The sequence below is a fragment of the Eptatretus burgeri genome, chromosome 4 (assembly GCF_056783735.1).
Source record: "Eptatretus burgeri isolate ZD-2024b chromosome 4, Ebu_testis_v1, whole genome shotgun sequence".
Classification (NCBI taxonomy): domain Eukaryota; kingdom Metazoa; phylum Chordata; class Myxini; order Myxiniformes; family Myxinidae; genus Eptatretus; species Eptatretus burgeri.
This window is the reverse complement of record NC_140964.1, coordinates 4,166,171-4,188,209: the sequence shown is the minus strand read 5'-3', so window position 1 is coordinate 4,188,209 and position 22,039 is coordinate 4,166,171. Positions and strand designations below refer to the sequence as shown.

Sequence of the window (22,039 nt, the reverse complement as noted above, 5' to 3'; positions counted from 1 at the left end):
ATTTTTCACCGCAGAAAACACAGGTGCGATTCCAGTCAAATTACCGTCGCAGTTTGGGTTTCTTGATCTGCCTTCACATGCGAGGTATTTGAAACACGGGATTTTCATGACGATTCCTTTTCGTTTTCACTTTTCTGCCCATTCTCCTGTATGGTCGTAGCTTCAAAAACTGTTTGCTTGTGTTAATTTGAATACAATAAATATGAAAAGTTTTGTTCGTTGTTTTACGGAGTGGCTTTATAGTTGCAACAGATCTTGATAGACGTGGTGGCGTCATGGTTAGAACATCCGCTCTTACTCTGGGGTCGGCGGTTAGATTCCGACTCCAGCAGAGTCGTACCAAAGATTAAAAAAATGTATTTGCTGCTTCCCTGCTCGACACTCAGCATTTAAAGGACAGAGTACGGGCAAAGCCAGTGGGTTGGCGTCCCAACGGGTTCGGAGAGGATCTCCAAAAAGTGCCCCGTTCTCTGCGGAGAGAGATTTCATCGCCGCCACACAGAGTCTACTGGGGAGTTGCAATACGTCCCCTTTAGGTCACTGGCCGTTTAAAAAAAAAAAAGCATCGGGTCCAATGTTTGATTTCTCTGCATTTGTGTGACAGGTCTTCCATGAACGTTAGACCCTATTAAGAATGAGCGATTATACATGCTGTATTTGCTTGTACTGCATCCACGATATGTGACCCAGAACTATTCTGTGCCAGCACCAGTCCGAGCTGCAGTGAAAACGCCAACATATCGAGCCTTGTGTCTGTGTCCCGAAGTATCGAAATCTGGTGCGAGGCAAATGTTCATGTGTGCTTGAAGAGTTAAAATCTTAAAACTGTTGTACATTACTCCATTATATACACACAAAACTCAATGAATATCGGAAGATTTAAATGATGGTGTGATGAAATTCTTGGCTTGCACTGATTTTGGGTGGATTCGATAAGGTTTGTGTGGTTTTCAGCAAGCCAGGAAGTCGCTCGTGTTCAGCGGACATCTCATGGGCGCAGAGGAAGAGTATCTTTAGTATTAACTTGTTACGCAAGAACAACACTGAGGTGGCACTCCAAACGTTGGTTTGGTTAATGCAAGTGTAATTGCGCGTTAAAATTGTGAACTTTAGAATTGTTAGCTGCATACAAAACATATGCCTGGTGTTGGCTGAATGGTGAGGATGGCTGGCTTGGGATCTTGGGATCCTGAGTTCAAATCCCACTCAGCTGTTGAATTAATATCAGGTGGGGTTGACTCAGCCTGTCATCTTGAGGTCGGCAAAATGAGTGCCAGCATGCTGGTATACTGTGTCGGAGTGGCGACCCGTCCAGGATTGTGCCCAATAGCCAAGGAGACTGCTTAAGCAGCACCAACACTCTGCACAGAGTATGGTCCCAATCCCAATGGATGGATGGATACAAAACGTGCAAAGGGTGTGTTGCAGTGTCAAAATCACCTCTACTAAGCAAACAGTGTTGTTTATGATCTTGCACCTACCTGCTATCCACCGACCCCCACACCACTAAGTTGTTATTATTTATTCCCCATGTCATGATTTTTGTTTCCTCTTTTTTTTTTAGAATCTATCAGCGCAGTTTATACGAAATATTTCCTTTTCTCGAGCAACCTCATCTCAGAGCACTAATCTGGTTTCAGACCCTTGGATGTGCTGCTTCTCACCCAACAATGGATGGAGGCCCTCAATGTTAGACATTAGATCAGGGCCCTCTCTCTGGATATATCTTGTGCTTTTGATACAATCTGGCATCTTGGTTTGCTCTCCAAACTCTCTTCCGATAGCATCCAAGGCCAATTCCCCACGTGGCTGAGAGTAGAAGTCGTTGGACAGTTAACGCGTGGCACTTAATGGAATCCCTTCAGCTCCTGTCAAGGCTGGAGTGCTCCAAAGCAGTATTCTGTGCCCAGTGCTTTTCCTGATCTTCATCAATAATCTCTCCTGACTGGAAAATCCTCTTTATTGATTTGCTGATGAGTCCACCCTCTGCTGTGACATCCCTCATTCTTCAGACCTTGACAAAATCACTCACTGGTCAAACGCTTACAATACATTTTTCAATCCTGACAAATGTCACACTCTCACTTTCTCTCTCAAACTGGACCGTCTGGTAAACCCTCATATCTACTTTCTTACCAATCCTATTCAGGAAGTTCAGTCAATCAAATTATTGCCTGGTGTGGGCTTCGCGGTTTGGGTGGCTGGCTTGGGATCTCAGGGTCCTGAGTTCGAGCCCAATTGGCTGCCGAATTAACACTAGGTGGGGTTGACTCAGCCTGTCATCCTTCCGAGGTTGGCAAAATGAGTACCAGTCTACTGGTATAGGGGCACAGCCGTGCCCAAACAAAATGATCGTAACCCAGCAGCCAAGTTGCCATGCACAAGAAGAAGTCATTCAAATTCTTGGGTACCACGATCAGCCATGATATTTCTTGGGCAAACCACATTTCAAAGTTGTTCTCCAAAGCAAGCCGCCGGCTGGGCATCCTCCGTCATAGAAAGTCCTTCCGTAGCACGCCGGAACTACAATCCACCAACAAGGCCTTCATCCTCAGCTTCATAGGGTATTCCTCGCTCCTCTGTGCTGGCTCCCCTTCCTTGCATCTTGCTCAGCTTGATGCTGTGCAAACCAAGACCTTTAGGATTGTTGGAATCTCCAAGGATGAAGCTGAGTTTCTGAGAAGAAAGCAAATAACTATTTTGGGGGTCAATCCCCATATACCCCCTTAGGGCCAGTTTATTTTAAAAAAAAAGTAAAATTATTTATTTTCATGCCATGAACAAACTTTGGTACATACACGGTGATGAACGTTGTGGTAAAGTTTCATCAAAATCCGATATGTAGTTTCGGCAAATAAGTTGAAAGTATTTGTGGATGGACGGATGACGCGCCATCCCAGAAGCTCCCCGGAACTACGTTCCAGGTGAGCTAACTACAACGGTATTCTTGGGCGTCACAATGTTGACAGATATGCCTCCACCCACATTATTACATTGAAGGTTTTTATGTTTAAAAAAAACGATGGCTGCCAAACCACATGACCGATGCCATCAATTTTTGTTCCCATACAATTTGGCCATAAGATGACCCTCAAAAAATTTCATAATGATCGGATAAAGCGTTTGTCGTATGCAATTATGACGTCATAACGAAGCCACCTATGACATCATCAAAAAATCACTTGTTTTGCATGGGGAGTACTTGCCATGTGCCAAGTTTCAAGTTTTTCCATGGAGCTGTTTCAGAGATACAGAGGTCCCAAGTTTTTCCTTTGTTTTCCAAAATGGCTGCCACACCATGTGACTAATGACGTCATAATTATCATTTTAACATTCTTCATGAATAGTCGCAACTGTGGTGAAAATGTTTTGTCAATCGGACAAAGCGGTTGCAGAGAAAACAAAATTAGCACGGATGGACATATGTACGTATGGACGGATGTACAGACAACCCAAAAACATAATGCCACCGGCGACTTCATGAGTCGAGGCGTAAAAATAACTAATCTCCAAAAATTGTTAATTATTTGCCCGGTAACCAATGGTTATTCTTGTTCACCTCCATGAAAGGTTTTGTTACTTTATTTGCCATGTCACGAAAAACTTAAAAAAAAACAAGCTCGAATGAGCTAAGATCCTCGTCCTCTTAATGATGACGTCATAAAAATGAATATGACGTCATTGTGATGTATCAGGTTTGCGATAAATTATCTGTGCTAATGCCCGGCTTGATTCCCGCAAACAAAATTCAAACAGCTTGCCTAGTTTCGGAGATAATATTTTAGGCGATGTCCATTAGCGGAGATATTTTGACATCATAACTTTTTTTATAGGAGGAATTTTCAAAATTGGAGATGGTTACTGTCTGCACAGGGTATATATATATATACATATATACCAAGTTTCAGGAAATTTCGATGAAAACTGTAGGCTGTGAAGCAAACTAGTTTCGGAGATAATGGTATAGGCGATTTCCATTAGTGGCGATATTATGACGTTAACTTTTTTCTAGGAAGAATTTCCAAAATCGGAGATGGTTACTGCCAGCGCGTGGGCTTTCTGCATATACATGGCAAGTTTCACGAAGATCCGATGAAAACTCTGGGTTGTGAAAAAAAGTCAAAAAATAGGAATGACGTCATAAAAATTGATATGACGTCATAGTGATTTATCATATGTATGTCCCGGTTAGAATAGGTGTACCATATCCCTGTGTGTCGTAAGAGGCGACCAGGGTTGCGTCAGGAACGGCATCCGGCGTAAAAACCTATGCCAAATCATTATGCGGACAACAAAACGAATTTCCATACCGGATCAGTCGAGGCCCGGGTTAGCGCAATGGAGACGGTTGATCCGCTGTGGCGACCCCTAACGGGAGCTAGCCGAAAGAAGAAGAAGTGATTTATCATATGTGCGGTAATTCATCTCTGCTAATGCCCTGTTCGATTCCCACAAATAGAATTCAAAAAGCTTGCCGAGTTTTGGAGATAATGTTTGAGGCGATTTCCATTAGCGGAGATATTTTGACGTCATAACTTTTTTTTCTTGGAGGAATTTTCAAAATCGGAGATGGTTACTGCCTGCGCAGGGAATTTTTACATATATATGCCAAGTTTCAGGAAATTTCGATGAAAACTGGAGGCTGTGAAACAAAAAAGTCCACAAGAACAACAACGTGAGTAAGACTTAGAGATCCTCTACGAGGATCTAAAAATTTAAACTCATGAAATTCTCTCATAAAAATGTCCATGAAATTTTTTTATATATTTGCGTCGTCTCCAAAGGTTTTCTTTGTGGATGTTTGCTGTGTCTAAAAATCTTTATTTATCGTTTCTCCAAATGGTTTGTTATTGTTGTTGACCTTGTCCATGGCGGAGGAGCGGAGGAGCTCCTTGTGAGCCAACGGCCATCCATATCTAGTGCCCAACTGTGTCTGCGGACGTCCTCCTGCAGTTGGGTTACTTCTTATTAGGAGGTTGGTGGCAGGATTTGCACTCCAGCCACCGTAAAACGCTTCATTCCGCAAAACGCAAAAACGCAAAAAAATCTGAAAACCCACTCCGTGGGAGTACCTCCTGTGCAGCTTCCCTTCGCAGGGCAGCTCACCGGATGATGGGATTGGGGCAAAGCCTTCGGGACCCCCAATCTTTGATAGGAGGGAAACCACGGGGTAACATCCCTGGGTCAGATTGCGGGAGAGTGTGTCGGAGTGGTGCTGAGGTGTCGTCCACCAGACGGCGGTCTCCTTGGGTTAACCTGAGGCGGTCCCTTCGGGTGGGTGCCTGGAATGTCCTATCCCTAAGAGAGGATGATCACCTGTCTCTGTTATCATCTGAGCTCAAGCGTTTGGACATCGGGATTGCAGCTCTCTCTGAGGTTCGGAGACCGGATTGCGGCGAGATAATGGTGGGTGGTTACACCTACTATTGGTCTGGTCGCTCTGATGGTTACCATACCCAAGGAGTTGCTGTAGCTGTGTCCAATAAGCTGACCCCAATGATAATTGAGGTAACACCGGTCAACGAGCGTATCATGAGATTAAGGATTCGTCACTCCTTAGGTGTCATTTCCCTGGTCTCTATTTATGCTCCGACTGAGGCGAGTGATCTTACCGTGAAGGATGCATTCTACGCCACACTCGAATCTGTGGTTGATCAGTGCCCCAGACGAGATACACTTCTAGTCTTGGGGGATTTCAATGCATCGACTGGAACTGATAGGGATGGTTATGAGGTGTGTGTTGGTCCCCATGGGTCAGGAACTATGAACCAGAATAGCACTAAGTTCCTTGACTTTGCAAGAAGTCATGGACTTAGGGTGGCTGGTTCATGGTTTCAGCGCCCGCAAGCTCATCGCTGGACTTGGTATTCCAACGCTGGCGGTGTGGCAAAGGAGATTGACCATGTCCTCATTGACGGTCGTTGGAGGATGATCCAGAACTGCAGGGTCTACCGGAGTGCTCAGTTCCTCAATACTGACCACAGGCTTGTTGTAGCAACTCTAAAGCTGCACCTTAAATCCTGGAGAATGGTACCATCCCAGCCTAGGCTGGATGTTGCCAAGCTCAGGGATGAGAGAGTAGCTGAGGAGTTTGCGAACAGGCTGAGTGGACACTTGGGGGTCTGGGTGCTTTGGGGGTCCTGAAGAGTTGTGGAGCACCTTCAAGACCACCATCCTTGATGTTGCCGGTGGATGCCTTGGAGTTCACCGCAGGGCAAAGAAGAATTTTGTCTCTCAAGGGACACTGGATACCATTGACCAGAGTCGCAGGGCCAGGCTGAATGGCAGAGCTGAGCTGTTCAGGGAGCTGAGGCGTAAAACTGTACGTGCACTGAGGGTGGACAAGGAGGCCTATGTGCGAGGAATCTGTGAGGGGGTAGAGCATCACCTGTGGACAGGTGATTCTCGTCCCGCTTACAGGGGAATTCGCGCATTACGTTCATCCAAGCCCATCCCTCGGAGCACTGCAGTTCGAGCAGAGAGTGGTAGGCTCTTGACAGAGGAGTCTGAAGTGAAGGCCCGCTGGGCCGGTTACTTTGAGCGGTTGTACCAGGCTGATCCCCCAGCTGTTGAGTTGGACGTCAAGGGTGTTACAATCCCTGTTGCTGACCCTCGAATCAACTGTGGTCCACCATCGCTTGTGGAAACACGGGCTGCGGTGAACCAGTTGAAACGGGGCAAAGCTCCAGGGATCTGTGGCATCCATGCTGAACTTCTCAAGGCTGGTGGAAATGCTGCACTCGCGTCGTTGCATGCAGTTTTGTGCTCTGCCTGGAACACAGGCATCATCCCAACTGACTGGAAGAGGGGCCTTGTTGTCCCTCTCTGGAAAGGGAAGGGTGATCGCCAAGACTGCAACAACTACCGAGGGGTGACGCTGCTCTCAGTGCCGGGCAAGGTCTTTGCTCGGATAATTCTTGATAGGGTTCGCCACCATCTGCTTGAGCACCAGCGTCCAGAGCAGTCAGGCTTTACACCAAAGAGGTCAACGATTGACCGTATCCTTGCTCTTCGTGTCCTCACCGAACGCAGACGAGAGTTTCGGCAGGGGCTGCTTGCAGCCTATGTTGATCTCTGTAAAGCGTTCGATTCAGTGAATCGGGATGTCCTCTGGAGGATTCTTGGTCTTCGTGGGGTGCCACCGAAACTGATCGATCTGATGTCTGAACTCTACTCTGGTACTGAGAGTGCTGTGAAGTGTGGTGGTACCGCCTCTGACTTATTTCCAGTTGTTACTGGAGTTCGTCAGGGATGTGTACTTGCCCCCACACTTTTCAGCACTTGTATGGACTGGATTTTTGGGAGGATGTCGGAGAGATCAAGTTGCGGTGCATCGTTTGGCAATGTCAAGATCTCGGACCTTGATTTTGCAGATGATGCAGTCATCTTTGCGGAGACTTTAGACATCCTCTTGGGGGCCCTCGAGGTGCTGAATGAGGAGTCGGAGCCGTTGGGATTACGGATTTCTTGGGTCAAAACAAAGATCCAGGCTTTCGGTGACATCTTGGATGCTGCTGTCCTGTCTGTGTCTGTTTGTGGTGAGGATGTTGAGGTCGTGGATAGATTCACTTACCTTGGCAGTGATATTCATGTCTCCGCAGGTTGTGAGCCGGAGGTCAATAGACGTCTGGGTCGGGCCTGGGGAGTCATGGATTCACTGGATCATGGGGTGTGGCGCTGCCGGTACCTGTGCGGGAGGACGAAAGTCCGAGTCTTCAGGTCCTTGGTACTTCCAGTCTTGCTCTATGGGTGCGAGACTTGGACTTTGACCAAGGATCTGAGACGGAGACTTAATTCCTTTGGTACCAGGTCTCTTCGGAGAATCCTTGGCTATCGCTGGTCGGATTTTGTGTCCAACGAGCGGTTGCTGAGAGAGACTCGGATGAGATTTGTTACCTGCATAGTCCGTGAGCGTCAGCTGCGGCTGTATGGACATGTGGCTCGTTTTCCTGACGCTGATCCTGCTCACCAGATTCTCTCAGCGAGGGAGTCTCATGAGTGGAGGAGGCCAGTGGGCCGACCACGTGCCTCATGGTTGCAGCAGGTTGACCATCATCTCAAGGAGATGGGGATGGGCCTGGCATCTGCCTGGGGGATGGCCAGACGGAGGCCCCTGGAGTACCGGCGGAAAGTGGACGCAGCGACGCGCTGTTCTGGCACATGCTCCCATACCTGACCTGACCTTGTCCATGAAAGGTGGTGTTTAGTTATTTATCGTGTCCCCAAATGTTTTTACTGTTGTTGTTGACCTTGTCCATGAAAGGTGGTGTTTAGTTATATATTGTGTCCCAAAATGTTTTTACTGTTGTTGTTGACCTTGTCTATGAAAGGTGGTGTTTAGTTATATATTCTGTCCCAAAATGTTTTTACTGTTGTTGTTGACCTTGTCCATGAAAGGTGGTGTTTAGTTATTTATTGTGTCCCCAAATGTTTTTATTCCCGTGATTTTGAAGAAAAGCGGGAATATTGTGATTGTCTCCACCGTACGTCCATCTGTCTTACCCTGTAACTCCTCCTACACCGTTTGAAATAGGAACTTGAAACTTTGGGACATAGTAGATATATGTATGGGGAAGTGCACAACACTTTCGGATTTTTGATATGACCCCTCAGGGCTGGGCCAGAGGGGGTGGGGTCATGGGGGCTGATTTTTTTTAAAGTGTATTTACCATTGTACATGGTAAATTCTTTTATAAAAAACTTACTTATGTGGCCCCCCATGAGTGACAAACAGTCACAGGTTTTACTGCACGTATTTATCTAATTGATTATGAATAATTATAATTAATATTATGCACAGTTCATTCCTATGATTAAATTGATGCACAGTTCTATATTGCTGGACAGTGTTAAATTAATGTTTCATGAAATGTTGACATGCTTGCAATGACTTCTGATTTCCTAAACATAGTAAGTCTTTGGTCATAAAGCACATCAAATAGAAAAGAATAGTCAATCCATTTTACAAGATAAAATTTCACCTAGTGTTAATTGGACAAAGCAGTGCGCGTGGGAATATGCAATGGTGTGCCATCGACAACGTAGTTCTAGTTACTGTTGTTGTTGAACTTGTCCATGAAAGGTGGTGTTTAGTTATTTATTGTGTCACCAAATGTTTTTACTGTTGTTGTTGACCTTGTCCATGAAAGGTGGTGTTTAGTTATTTATTGTGTCCCCAAATGTTTTTGCTGTTGTTGTTGACCTTGTCCATGAAAGGTGGTGCTTAGTTATTTATCGTGTCCCCAAATGTTTTTACTGTTGTTGTTGACCTTGTCCATGAAAGGTGGTGTTTAGTTATTTATCGTGACCCCAAATGTTTTTACTGTTGTTGACCTTGTCCATAAAAGGTGGTGTTTCGTTATTTATCGTGTCCCCAAATGTTTTTACTGTTGTTGACCTTGTCCATGAAAGGTGGTGTTTAGTTATTTATCGTGTCCCCAAATGTTTTTACTGTTGTTGTTGACCTTGTCCATGAAAGGTGGTGTTTAGTTATTTATCGTGTCCCCAAATGTTTTTACTGTTGTTGTTGACCTTGTCCATGAAAGGTGGTGTTTAGTTATTTATCGTGTCCCCAAATGTTTTTACTGTTGTTGACCTTGTCCATGAAAGGTGGTGTTTAGTTATTTATCGTGTCCCCAAATGTTTTTACTGTTGTTGTTGACTTTGTCCATGAAAGGTGGTGTTTAGTTATTTATTGTGTCCCCAAATGTTTTTGCTGTTGTTGTTGACCTTGTCCATGAAAGGTGGTGTTTAGTTATTTATCGTGTCCCCAAATGTTTTTACTGTTGTTGTTGACCTTGTCCATGAAAGGTGGTGTTTTGTTATTTATCATGTCCCCAAATGTTTTTACTGTTGTTGACCTTATCCATGAAAGGTGGTGTTAGTTTTTTGCCGTGTCCCTGAATGTTGTTGATAGTTGGACTTGTGAACAGCTTTTATTATTACCTTCTCTTCTGAAGGTGGAAGGAGGTTCTGTTTGTCACCCCCTTCGATCTGTTTGTTACTTGGAAAAAAAAGTTTTTTGTTTGTCTGTCACACGATTTTTGGCCACAGTTTTCAAGCAATCATTTTGAAATTGTTGTGTGTGTAGTTGACCTGCCAATGACAGCAACGCTTAATTTTCGTGAAGATCCGAATTCGGTTCGGGATCTGAGAATTGTTTTTTTTAAGTGATTCTTCACCACTGAGCGATCGGACCAAAAGCGATACATAGCACGGTACCTCAAAAGGTTACAGATTGATTCACATGAAACTTGGTGGACCAGTTGAGTGTGTGAAAAGGACTAATTGATTCAGTCTTGGTAGATGTTTGAAGCAGGATCTGAGAATTTTTCAAGTCATTCTTGACCATTGAGAGGTAGGGCCAAAAATGATATGTAGCACAATATCTCAAAAGGTTTCACACCAAACTTGGTAGACAGGTTGGGAGTGCCACTTGGAAGAATTGAATCGATTTTGGTGAAGATCTGAATCCATTGAGATGGATCTCAGTCTCCACACCATGAGCCCTGCATTGAGTTGGATCTCAGTCTCTGTCAAGTTCAATGGGGAGCGTCAACGAACAGCAACCTTCAAGTCTTTCCACAGATTATCAATGCGATTCAAGCCTGGGCTTTGACTGGGCCTCTCAAGGACTTTCACGTTTTTGTTCTGAAGCCATTCCAGTGTTGCTTTGGCTGGATGCTTGTGCTCATTGTCCTGCTGGAATGTAAATCTTCACCTCAGTCTCAGGTCTTTTGCACTCTGAAGCAGGTTCTCCTCAAGGATTTTCCTGTATTTCTAGCATTTTTTTTCCTGTATCTTTCCAACAGCTCCATGCATTGTTCCCTCCATCGTTACAAGTCTCCCGGTCCCTGCCACTGAAAAACATCCCCATATCATGATGCTACCACCACTATGCTTCACAATTGGGATGGTATGAGATGGGTGATGAGCTGTGCTCGGTTTCTGCCAGACGTAACACTGCATTCAGGCCAAATAGTTCAATTTTCATCTCATCAAATCACAGAATATTTGCCTCATGCTCTCAGAGTCTTTCACATGCCTTTCTGCAAACTCCAGATGTGCTGTCATGTTCCTTTTTATCAAGAGTGGCTTCCATCTGGCCACTCTTCCATAAAGCCTCGATTTGTGAAGTGCTGCAGAGACTGTTGTACTTCCAGCAGGTTCTCCCATCTCAGTCAAGGAACTCTGTAATTCTGTCAGAGTGGCCATTGGGTTATCGGTCACATCCGTGACCAAGGTCCTTCTTGCTCAGTTGCTCAGTTTGGTCGGATCGCCATCGTGAGGAAGAGTCTGGGTAGTTCCATATTCCTTCCATTTCTCAATGATGGAGCTCATCGTGCTCTTGGGAACTTTCAACACTCTAGAAATTATTTTATACCCTTTCCCAGATCTCTGCCTCCTCACAATTCTCTGTCAGAGTTCTTCGGACAGTTCCTTGGATTTCATGATGGAGTTTCTGCTCATGATGGAGTTCAATGTGGGACCGTATCTAGAAAGGTGTGTTTCTTTCTAAATCAAGTTCATTCAATTGAATTGGCCACAGTTCGACTCCAATCACAGGGGGAAAATCATGTCCAATCAATTGACTTGGCCACAGGTGGACTCCAATGAAGTTGTCAAAACATCTCAAGGATGATCAAAGGAAATTGGATGCACCTGAGCTCAATTTGGAGTGTCATAACAAAGGGGTTGAATACTTCTTGACACAAGAGAGTTCAGCTTTTCATTAATTTGTAAAAAAAATATGTATAAAATGTTTTCATGCTGTCATTATGGGGTATTTTGTGTAGATCAGTGACAAAAATTTAAATTTAATCCATTTTAAATTTGGGCTGCAACACAACAAAATGTGACCAAAGTCAAGGGATGTGAATACTGTTACGGCTGTGGAAATTCGCAATACACCATAAAGGGTCCTCAGGTGAGATATATCGATAAGTTCATGTGTAGTTAGCCCACACCTGTTGTTTCGAGGGAATATGTGTGACTCATCCGGGCTGCGACGCTTTGAGTTAGCCATTTTTCTTTCTCTATCGTTATTTTGGACCATTAAGCTGCCAACAACTCAAACACCACCACCTTTGCCCCTACCTCCACAACTCCATCCCGCAAACATCGCTTCACCGCCATTCCCAAACGACGCCCACCAACCACCAAACCACCACAGCAAACCCCCCACCACCTTCGCCTTTCTCCTTCCACAACCATCGACCCCACCACCAGTCAACACCGAACATCGTACTGTCCGAAGTCGTTCGGTGATTGCTGCCGAACGCAGCAAGCCGCGAGTGCAATGGATTCCTTACGGGAGAGAAATTCGGATCAGGGGAGGTTCACACCCCTTTTCCTCCGTCCAATGGGCGAGCGTCGGGTGGTGTGGCCCCACCTCCAATCGCGTTTTGATCGTGAGCCACCTCTAAGGAAGGAATTCGGATCAAAAGAGGCTCACGCCCCTTTTTGCCACACCAATGGATGAACAGAGGGTGGCGTGGCCCCGCCTCCAATCGCGTTTTGATCCTAAAATCTGCATACAGGCTCCTCCCCCGGTCTATGAAAGACGCGAGTCTGTGTGGAACTCGTGGTTGTAGTGTGGGGGTCGCTTTTCTCGTCGCTGGGCTCGTCTCGTCGTTGGTGTCGTCTCGTCGCTGGAATCGAGCCACCTTCGCTTCCACAAGCGACCAAGCCAGCCAGCCATTCCTCTCGCTCGACCCTGAGCATCAACAATTCCCCCCCCCCAATCCGTGCTGAGATAGTGCCGGTGGCCCCGTTCATTCCCGACCCGAACCGTGGTGCCGACCAAACCGTGCTTGCGCGGAGCAAGCCGGAGAGGGCTCACCGACCACGCCAGGGGCACGGAGTCGGGGCGCAGCTGCGCTGATATTGCGGCTTGCCCGCCATCGCGTCACGAGGATGCGGGTAAGACCTTTTCGGTCTCGTGGACCTGGCCGCTCCTCCAGGTTCCGCGCACATTTGGTCCACGGACCCCGTCTACCAAGCTGTGTACTGTCAAGCTGTCTACCAAGCCACGGACCCCGTCTACTTGCCTATGGGGAGGTCTTTCCTGTTTATTTTGAATGAATGATGTGGCGCCGAGTCCCGACAAGTATAATTGTTTAAGTGTTGTAAATAATTATAGTCGGTAGTCGTGCTTTTGCTTTTGTTGCATTTTGCTTTTGCTGCACATTGCATTACTGCCTTACGTGCGTGTGTTGTGTGAAATAAAGGTGCTTGCTTGTTGAACTGTTCCCCCGTTTCGCTTCGTCCTTTCCTTTGTTGAATCTCCACCTTGCATCACGTAAGGGATTGGTAGTGGGTTGAAACACCCGATAAGTAATCTGAACCGTCGAGGTCGACGATAACTCCGCTCGATTATCCCTGCAGCACGGAACGAGCCGCTTCAGCGGTTCGTGTCCGAAGTCGACATGCGGCGAGATACGATCGCCCGGTCGACCACTCGTGCAGGTACTTAGGTAGGTCGAATTTGGCGAGCAATCCTATCCTGCGCGGGTGGGCAATTGGCACGATCGTGGTGAGGTTAAACCCCCACCCGTGACTGGTCCTGGTGGTAGTTCCCGGAGGGTCATGACTGAATTGTCCGTTCCGGTGGGCGACGCGTCACGATTCGAGTTATGTGGCCGATTGCACGCCGGACGGGCCAAAATTCTTAACATTGGTGTCCGGGAGTGAGATTCGAATCCACCCCGTCTCCAACTAAATTTACGGAACCGGATCAAGGGTGAGTGAAGCGACCCTCCGTGTTCCATTAAATTACGAGCAATTTAAATTAAATCCCTTAGGAGAAATAAGATGGAGTTTCAAGGAGAGTGGGAGCCAGGGGTATTAGAAATGTATATGTGTCGTAATGTAGAATCCATGGCCCGGGATGGTACTTCTTGTAATGTTAATCCGTGGGGAAGCTCAACCCCATATTCTGAGCATGGACTTTACCGGCAAACTGAGTCGCATAATGGCGGCACGATTGCACCTCAGCGCAGCACGGAGCGATCGGCTATTTATGGCGCGGCGAATGGCATGGCACGAGGCGAGCGCTCCCTACAACCGTTTCAAGCCACGTGGGCATAGCAGGCGGACATTGGCGGGCTTCGGAAACAATGGGAGGAAGAATGGACAACCGAGCTCGAAAAGAAAAAAAACGGGAACACTATCTGGAAGTAAAACAATTAAAGAAAGAACTATTGGAGAATTCAAGACAGTTCAAAGAACTCGAGGGAAAAGTGGGGAAAATAGAGTTGAGTATCCATAAGTGGGAACAAGTGGAGAGCGAACTGAAGAAAAGAATAGAGGAGCAAAAACGGAAACACAATTTGGAAGTAAAGCAACTGGAGGAGAAGGTAAAAAGAGAACAGGAATATCAGAAATATTTGAAAGAAGAGGCAAGGTTGGAGTATGATGGAATGAGAGAGAAAAGGGATGAAGTGGACAAAATGAGGAGAAAAGCATGGTTGGCATATCAGAGGGTGAGCAGGGCAAGGGATGAGATGTGCAAGGAAAGGGATGAACAGAGAGAGGAAAAATGGAAAAAAAGTTGATGAGATACTGGAGCACAAAGCCAAAGAAAGGGGATTACAAAACGAACTGAGAGTATTGAAAGAGGAAAGAACGGAGACAGAGAGTGAAACGTTAAGGGACCACACTGAGCAGATTGAACAATTAGAAGCCAAAGCAAAGTCGGAGTGTGCGGAGATGAGAAAGGAATTGGAAAAGAAAGTTTCTGAGTTACAGAAACACCAAAACAAAGAGACGGAGTTACAAAATGAGTTGAGGATGGTGAGAGAAGAAAAAACGACGGCAGAGAATGAAACGTTAAGGAACCACACTGTACAGATCGAACAGCTGGAAGCGAAGGCCGGATTAAAGAATGAGATGCAAGAAAGAGTAATGATGGAAGAACGAATGAGACAGAAGGAGGAAATCGGCCAATGGAAGGAAACCACGAGATTGCAGAATGAGATGCAAGAAAGAGTCATGAAGGAAGAACGAATGAGACAGGAGAAGGAAATCGGCCAACTGAAGGAAACCACGAGATTGCAGAATGAGATGCAAGAAAGAGTAATGAAGGAAGAACGAATGAGACAGGAGAAAGAAATCAGGAGATTGAAGGACACATCGAGATTGGAGAGGGAAGAACGAGAGGAACAGTGGGATAGAAAACAAAAAGAACATGAAGCCGAGGTTGACCAATTGGAAGAAAAGGCAAGGCTGGAGTGCGAGGAGATAGACAAAGAACAACGAATGAAACACAAAAAGGAGATTAACCAAATGAAGCAAATCATGAAACTGGAGAAGGAAGGACAGGAGAGGAAACAAGGAATTAGTAGTGAGAGAACAGCAAATGAAACACAAAAAGGAGATTAACCAAATTAAGCAAACCATGAAACTGGAGAAGGAAGGACAGGAGAGGAAACAAGGAAGAGTCGTGAGAGAACAGCGAATGAAACACAAGAAGGAGATGAGCCAATTGAAAGAAACGATGAGATTGGAAAATGAAGAGCAGGAGAAACTGTGGGGTAGAAAACAAGAACAATGTGAGTTTGAAATTGAACAACTAAAACGGAGAGCAAGATTGGAGTCAACGGAGATTGAGGAGCTCCGGAGGGAGAACGAACAGCTAATGGGGCTCAGAGAGGAAAAACGACTCGGTTGGGAAGGAAAAAGGAGCCAGAAAGAAACAGAAAAAATAGAGAAGAGATTGCACGATAAGGACGGGGTTGGGTACGAGCACACACACATTGAGGTAGTGGAGGACCATGAGGGGGAGCTGGCGGACTGTTTCGGGACCCGGTGCGAGCAGCTGGATAGCCTCCTTCGGGAACAGAGGGAGACACTATTCTCCCTTGAAGCTGATCTCGACTAGGTGGGTTCGGTCGTGCTTCATGAGGTTGAGGGGATGAGTGAGGCGAACGAGTGCACGCATAGCTTGGGGGGTATAGAGGCCCTGGGAACCCTTGTGGGGACACGATTCGCCAGTGTGGTTACGAGTGTGGTCCCGGTGTGTGTGGTGAAAGGTGTGAGTGCGCCCCCATGTGTGAGTGGTGTGGTCACGAGTGTGCCGGGGTGCTTGCTTCCCAGCACTGGGTGTGGGTGGAAGCCAGTGTATGAGTGAGACACCGCGCGTGAGTGTCACCGCATGTGTGAGTGGTATGGTACGCGTGAGTCAAGCACGGTGTGTGAGAGAGACAGCGTGTGTGAGGTCGCTGTATGTAAGGGAGATGACGGTGGGCATGCGGGAACACACCACTGCATGTCCCGGGGTGAGTGTGATGGAGTGGAGTCTGAGCGTTGTAACACGCAGGTGTGCGTGGATGGAATGGAGACGCCGACGGCGACAAAGGAACGAGAGCCGAGTAGCGGCCGTAGTTGGATTGGGGACCACACCAGGTTTGCCTAGCGGCGAGCGCGAGGTCCGTGCTGTGGTACGCACGAGGCCGCCACGTGCGCGCTTGCGGGAGTGAATCCCGGTCCGGAAACACCAGCGGTGAATGTTGCTGATCCCGCGGACGGACAAAGGTTAGGCTGGACAACTGATTTGGACCGGATGGGTTCTCCACGCGGGCGTGTGTGTGAAGCCCTTTGTGGCCTGTGCTGTGTGTTCTGTTCGCAGAGCGCACGGCACAGGTCACGGACGGGCAGAGCACATGTGTTCGTGTGGGGAACCCCTCGAAACGCGAGGCTTGTTTTTTTTTGATGCGCCGGGTGACGTCATGGCTGCGTGTATGGTTGGAATCCGGCAGGAGGGTGAATCCCTGCCGGATGGTACCGTCCAAGAGGGACGAGGGACGCGAACAGCTGCCATGACGTCACGCCAAAGGTGCGCGGCTGTGAATTGCCGCGCTGGTGCGCAGGTTGCGAGTTGCCACGCTGGTGCTGCGCGAGGAAAAAAAAAAAGCAAGCCTCGCTTTCGGGTGAACAGGATTCCCTGGGCAAGGGGTGGAAGATCCCCTTGGTCTGGGTACAGGATGGAACTAGTTAGGGGGAAGGGTAAGCTTAGCTCGACCGGCTTCATGGGGCAGGGGTAAATCCTAATGGGGCCCGTGGAATGGATTAGGTAGAGGGATTTTAGTTGAGAGTTAGGATGGGAGATGGAATTTTTGGATTTAGAAGAAAGTGACAGACTGGATGGGTAGAGGGGACATAGCTTAGCTAGTAGTGTTAAAAGGAACGTGCTGTTGCTTAAGGGATGACGAGGGAGCACGAGGTAGTTAGGGAATGTAGTGAGCAGGATGGCAGGATTTAGCGGTGTGTGTGGAAAGGAAAATGTACATGTTGAGTGAGTGAGGCTAGCGAGCCTGTGTGTATGGAGCGAATGGGGAATGCATGGAGCGATGAGTGATTGGGGGGGAAGAGTGATTCCCGCCCATGGGACCCCGGGGTCAGTGTAGAGTGAGTTAGGGGGTTAGTCAAATTGAAAAATGGAGGTCGTTTTGTTGTTGGTGGGAAAGTAGGCTCGAAACCCACTTGGAGGGGTGCAGGAGCCCTGTTGACGAGCTGGGAGCGTGGCTGCGAAACGTGAGTATCACTGAGTGGATACCCTGGGCACCGGGCTAGTCGGCCGTTGTAGGCCAAGGGCCCATGGGGGGCCAGGATAGCTTAGTGGGCTCGGGTGCGCCCGCATGATGCGGGAGCCCGGGGCGCCATTGGCCGCGTGGGCAGTGTCGTGGGCACGGGTGACCCTCGGAAAGGGGCCCGGGAAGCCAGCCTGCCACGTGAGCATTTCAGGGGAGTCGCCATGGAGGGCATTCCCCGGTGTTTAGGGAGCTGGTAGGCTCGGAGGCAGTGTAGTGCCCGGGGTGCCGTCGTCGGGGAATCGGCAGAGGGTAGTTCCTGCCAAGGGAGCCACGCGTCCCAGCCATGAGACCGTGTGAGGGCACGGAAGGAAAATTGGGGGGCATGGCCCGAAATTGTGAGGACACCAACACAGGCGACGGGAATCTGGGTTGATAGAACCAGTAGATTAAGCGAGAGGCGCTTGTTGAAAGCCCCGGGTAGTTTAAGTGATAATGGTTAGAGTAGATTAGGAAGTGTACCCCTCCGCACCATCCATCCCTTCGCTCTCGTTTGGGGCCGCTGGAGCCACTTTGGGTTAAGATCGCTGAAGTCTGAGGAGGCCATCCTGAGGCTTTATTGGGCCTCGACACAGGACGCTAGCTCTCCCTTATTCCCCTCCAGGAAGGGAACGTAGGGGTTGGGAGTAGGCTCGGAGACTATAGGTGAGCCGAACAATGACAGTAAAGGGGGTTAGGGGACGATTTGTAGTGGGGAAGTAAAAAAAAATAAAAACAAGAAAATAAGTTGGGGCTAAATTGGGTTTTGACAAATTAAGGGGGTCGGTATGGACAGAGACAGGCAAAGGCGATAGGTTGGGAGGGAGGCGGTTAGGTAGGTCCCAGCCCGCCTTCCGAGTGGCCAGCACTACCGCACTCCCTCCACCAACCTCCACTGCAAGGCAAAGGCTGGCCAACTTCATCGGCTGGCTGGGTTACTTCGAGGCCGTGCCGGCCGGATCGTCTGCTGGCTGTGTTACTGCAAGGCCTGTGCCGGCCGGATCGTCTGCTGGTATTTTGCTTCAAGGCCTGTGCCGGTTGATCATCTGCCGGCTGTTTGCTACAGCGGCCCTGTTTTGCCATGCCTTGACTGCTGCCTTTGCCATGCCATGCCGACTGCCCTCATCATATTTTGCCCCCGTTCTGTTTTGTATTCCTCCCCCCCCCCCTTGTTCAATGCCATGTGCGCCAGGATCGTCACGCAGTTTGCGAGGACTGCCCTGTTGGCAGCTACAACATGGGCCTGCAGTGGCGGCCCGTGCACCGTGTTTGCGTCCATCCATCCATCCATCCATCCATTCATCCATCCATCCATCCGTTGTGTTCATTGTGTGTGCCACTTGAGCTGGCACGGAGACTGCGTTTGTGCAGCCCATGCACCGTTGTGGTTCAATGCGTTCATTTCAAAGGGGGAGGCCTTGGACTGCGAGTGAGCAGCCGGACACGTTCCCTGTCACCTGCATTGCATGAGCCAGAGACTGCGTGCGAGCAGCCTGGCTCCCTGCTAACTTTTCTCTTTGCAGAGTCAATTGATCCTGGGCCATGGTTTAGTGTAAGATTTGTAAGTTAAGATGTACTGTACAAATGAGTGTGCCCCCGGCATATAAGTCTTAGCGCCGGCAATTTATTTAAGTCGTCCGTATGAGTGGGTTTGTTTCGTCAGTCACTCAGCCTGTAGGTTATTTTGGGGACACGAATACACTGAATGTCGCACTCAGGGATCCGAAGGTAAAACGTACCAGGGGAGAACTACACATGATGGCACATGAGAATTTGACGACTCGGGACGAGTCTGTAAAAATGGGAGGGGGTAGTGTTACGGCTGTGGAAATTCGCAATACACCATAAAGGGTCCTCAGGTGAGATATATCGATAAGTTCATGTGTAGTTTGCCCACACCTGTTGTTTTGAGGGAATATGTGTGATTCATCCGGGCTGCGACGCTTTGAGTTAGCCATTTTTCTTTCTCTATCGTTATTTTGGACCATTAAGCCGCCAACAACTGAAACACCACCACCTTCGCCTCTTTACCTCCACAACTCCATCCCGCAAACATCGCTTCACCGCCATTCCCAAACGACGCCCGCCAACCACCAAACCACCACAGCAAACCCCCCACCACCTTCGCCTTTCTCCTTCCACAACCATCAACCCCACCACCAGTCAACACCGAACGTCGTACTGTCCGAAGCCGTTCGGTGATTGCTGCTGAACGCAGCAAGCCGCGAGTGCAATGGATTCCTTACGGGAGAAAAATTCGGATCAGGGGAGGTTCACGCCCCTTTTCCTCCGTCCAATGGGCGAGCGTCGGGCGGTGTGGCCCCGCCTCCAAGCGCGATGACTGTGGATTCCTTACGGAAAAGAAATTCGGATCAGGGGAGGTTCACGCCCCTTTTCCTCCGTCCAATTGGCGAGCGTCGGGCGGTGTGGCCCCGCCTCCAAGCGCAATGGACGTGAATTCCTCTCAGGAAGGAATTCGGATCAAAAGAGGCTCACGCCCCTTTTTGCCACACCAATGGCTGAACAGAGGGTGGCGTGGCCCCGCCTCCAATCGCGTTTTGATCCTAAAATCTGCATACAGGCTCCTCCCCCTGTTTATAAAAGACGCGAGTCTGTGTGGAACTCGTGGTTGTAGTGTGGGGGTCGCTTTTCTCGTCGTTGGTGTCGTCTCGTCGCTGGGCTCGTCTTGTCGTTGGTGTCGTCTCGTCGCTGGAATCGAGCCACCTTCGCTTTCACAAGCGACCAAGCCAGCCAGCCATTCCTCTCGCTCGACCCTGAGCATCAACAATTCCCCCCCACCCATCCACGTTGAGATAGTGCCAGTGACCCCGTTCATTCCCGACCCGAACCGTGGTGCCGACCAAACCGTGCTTGCACGGAGCACGCCAGAGAGGGCTCACCGACCACGCCAGGGGCACGGAGTCGGGGCGCAGCTGCGCTGATATTGCGGCTTGCCCGCCATCGTGTCACGAGGACGCGGGTAAGACCTTTTCGGTCTCGTGGACCTGGCCGCTCCTCCAGGTTCCATGCACATTTGGTCCACGGACCCCGTCTACCTCCCTGCCTATGGGGAGGTCTTTCCTGTTTATTTTGAATGAATGATGTGGTGCCGAGTCCCAACAAGTATAATTCTTTAAGTGTTGTAAATAATTATAGTCGGTAGTCGTGCTTTTGCTTTTGTTGCATTTTGCTTTTGCTGCACATTGCATTACTGCCTTACGTGCATGTGTTGTGTGAAATAAAGGTGCTTGCTTGTTGAACTGTTCCCCCGTTTCGCTTCGTCCTTTCCTTTGTTGAATCTTGACCTTGCATCACGTAAGGGATTGGTAGTGGGTTGAAACACCCGATAAGTAATCTGAACCGTCGAGGTCGACGATAACTCCGCTCGGTTATCCCTGCAGCACCGAACGAGCCGCTTCAGGGGTTCGTGTCCGAAGTCGACCTGCGGCGAGGTACGATCGCCCGGTCGACAACTCGCGCAGGTACTTAGGTAGGTCAAATTTGGCGAGCAACCCTATCCTGCGCGGGCGGGCAATTGGCACGATCGTGGTGAGGTTAAACCCCCACCCGTGACTGGCTCCTGACGGTAGTTCCCGGAGGGTCACGACTGAATTGTCCGTTCCGGTGGGCGATGCGTCGCGATTCGAGTTACGTGGCCGATCGCACGCCGGACGGGCCGAAATTCCTAACAATACTTTCTGAAGGCACTGTATTTGGAGTGTCCCCAAAAGTTTTTGTTATCGTCGTTTTTGATGTTACTGTAGATAAGCTTCACCATTGAATTAATACCAGGTGGGGTTGACTCAACCTGTCTTCCTTCCAAGGTTGGCAAAATGAGTACGGGCTTGCTGGGATGATTGAGCCATTCACGTATCCTGCGTCAGAGTGGCGACCCGTCCAGGATTGTGCCCAGTAGCCCAGGAGACTGCTTAGGCAGCACCAACACTCTGTACTGATTATGGTCCCATTGGATTTGGATTGTTGTAGATAAGGTGTGAGTGACTTTATTGTCATATAAGTTGGGTCACTCGATCTAGATTGGGTTATTGTGACGACAATAAAGCATCAAAGAAGGTTGTCGTTCGCTCATAATAGGTCATAAATGGGAAAAGGAAGCAGGTGGGTTTTCGAGGACTAGGCCGGCTGACCATGCTTGCACAGTCCAGGCTCCACCCCTTACCTGGCCGACTTGATGACGAGCCATTGCCCAAGCCAATGTGAGATGAGAGGTGCACGTATGTTATAGTGTTACGGATTTGGAAGTTTAATGCACTCAACATACAGGTCCTATAACTCAGTTATATCGATAAGTAAATGTGGAAAGATAGCTCCCTTTTCCCTTGTCTAATGGGTAATTAAATGTTCCTGTGTTGTGGAGTTATTATCTTGCCAAAACGAGGTTTTTGCAAGATATGTTTGTCAGCTTGTATGTTTTTTTTGTTTGTTTGTTTTTTTTTCGTTTGTTTGTTTGT

At 48.4% G+C, this 22,039-nt stretch overlaps 1 protein-coding gene across 3 annotated transcripts in view; it reads left to right on the top strand.

The window, feature by feature from the left end:
* SF3B1 (splicing factor 3b subunit 1) overlaps positions 1 to 214 on the top strand; it is a 26,245-nt gene extending 26,031 nt beyond the window's left edge. For all 3 annotated transcript variants that reach the window (XM_085876713.1, XM_085876714.1, XM_085876715.1), the window contains one exon: positions 1 to 214. This exon is cut by the window's left edge and continues 883 nt beyond it. The gene's annotated coding sequence lies outside the window, so the exon portion shown is untranslated.
* Positions 215 to 22,039: the final 21,825 nt, after the last annotated feature.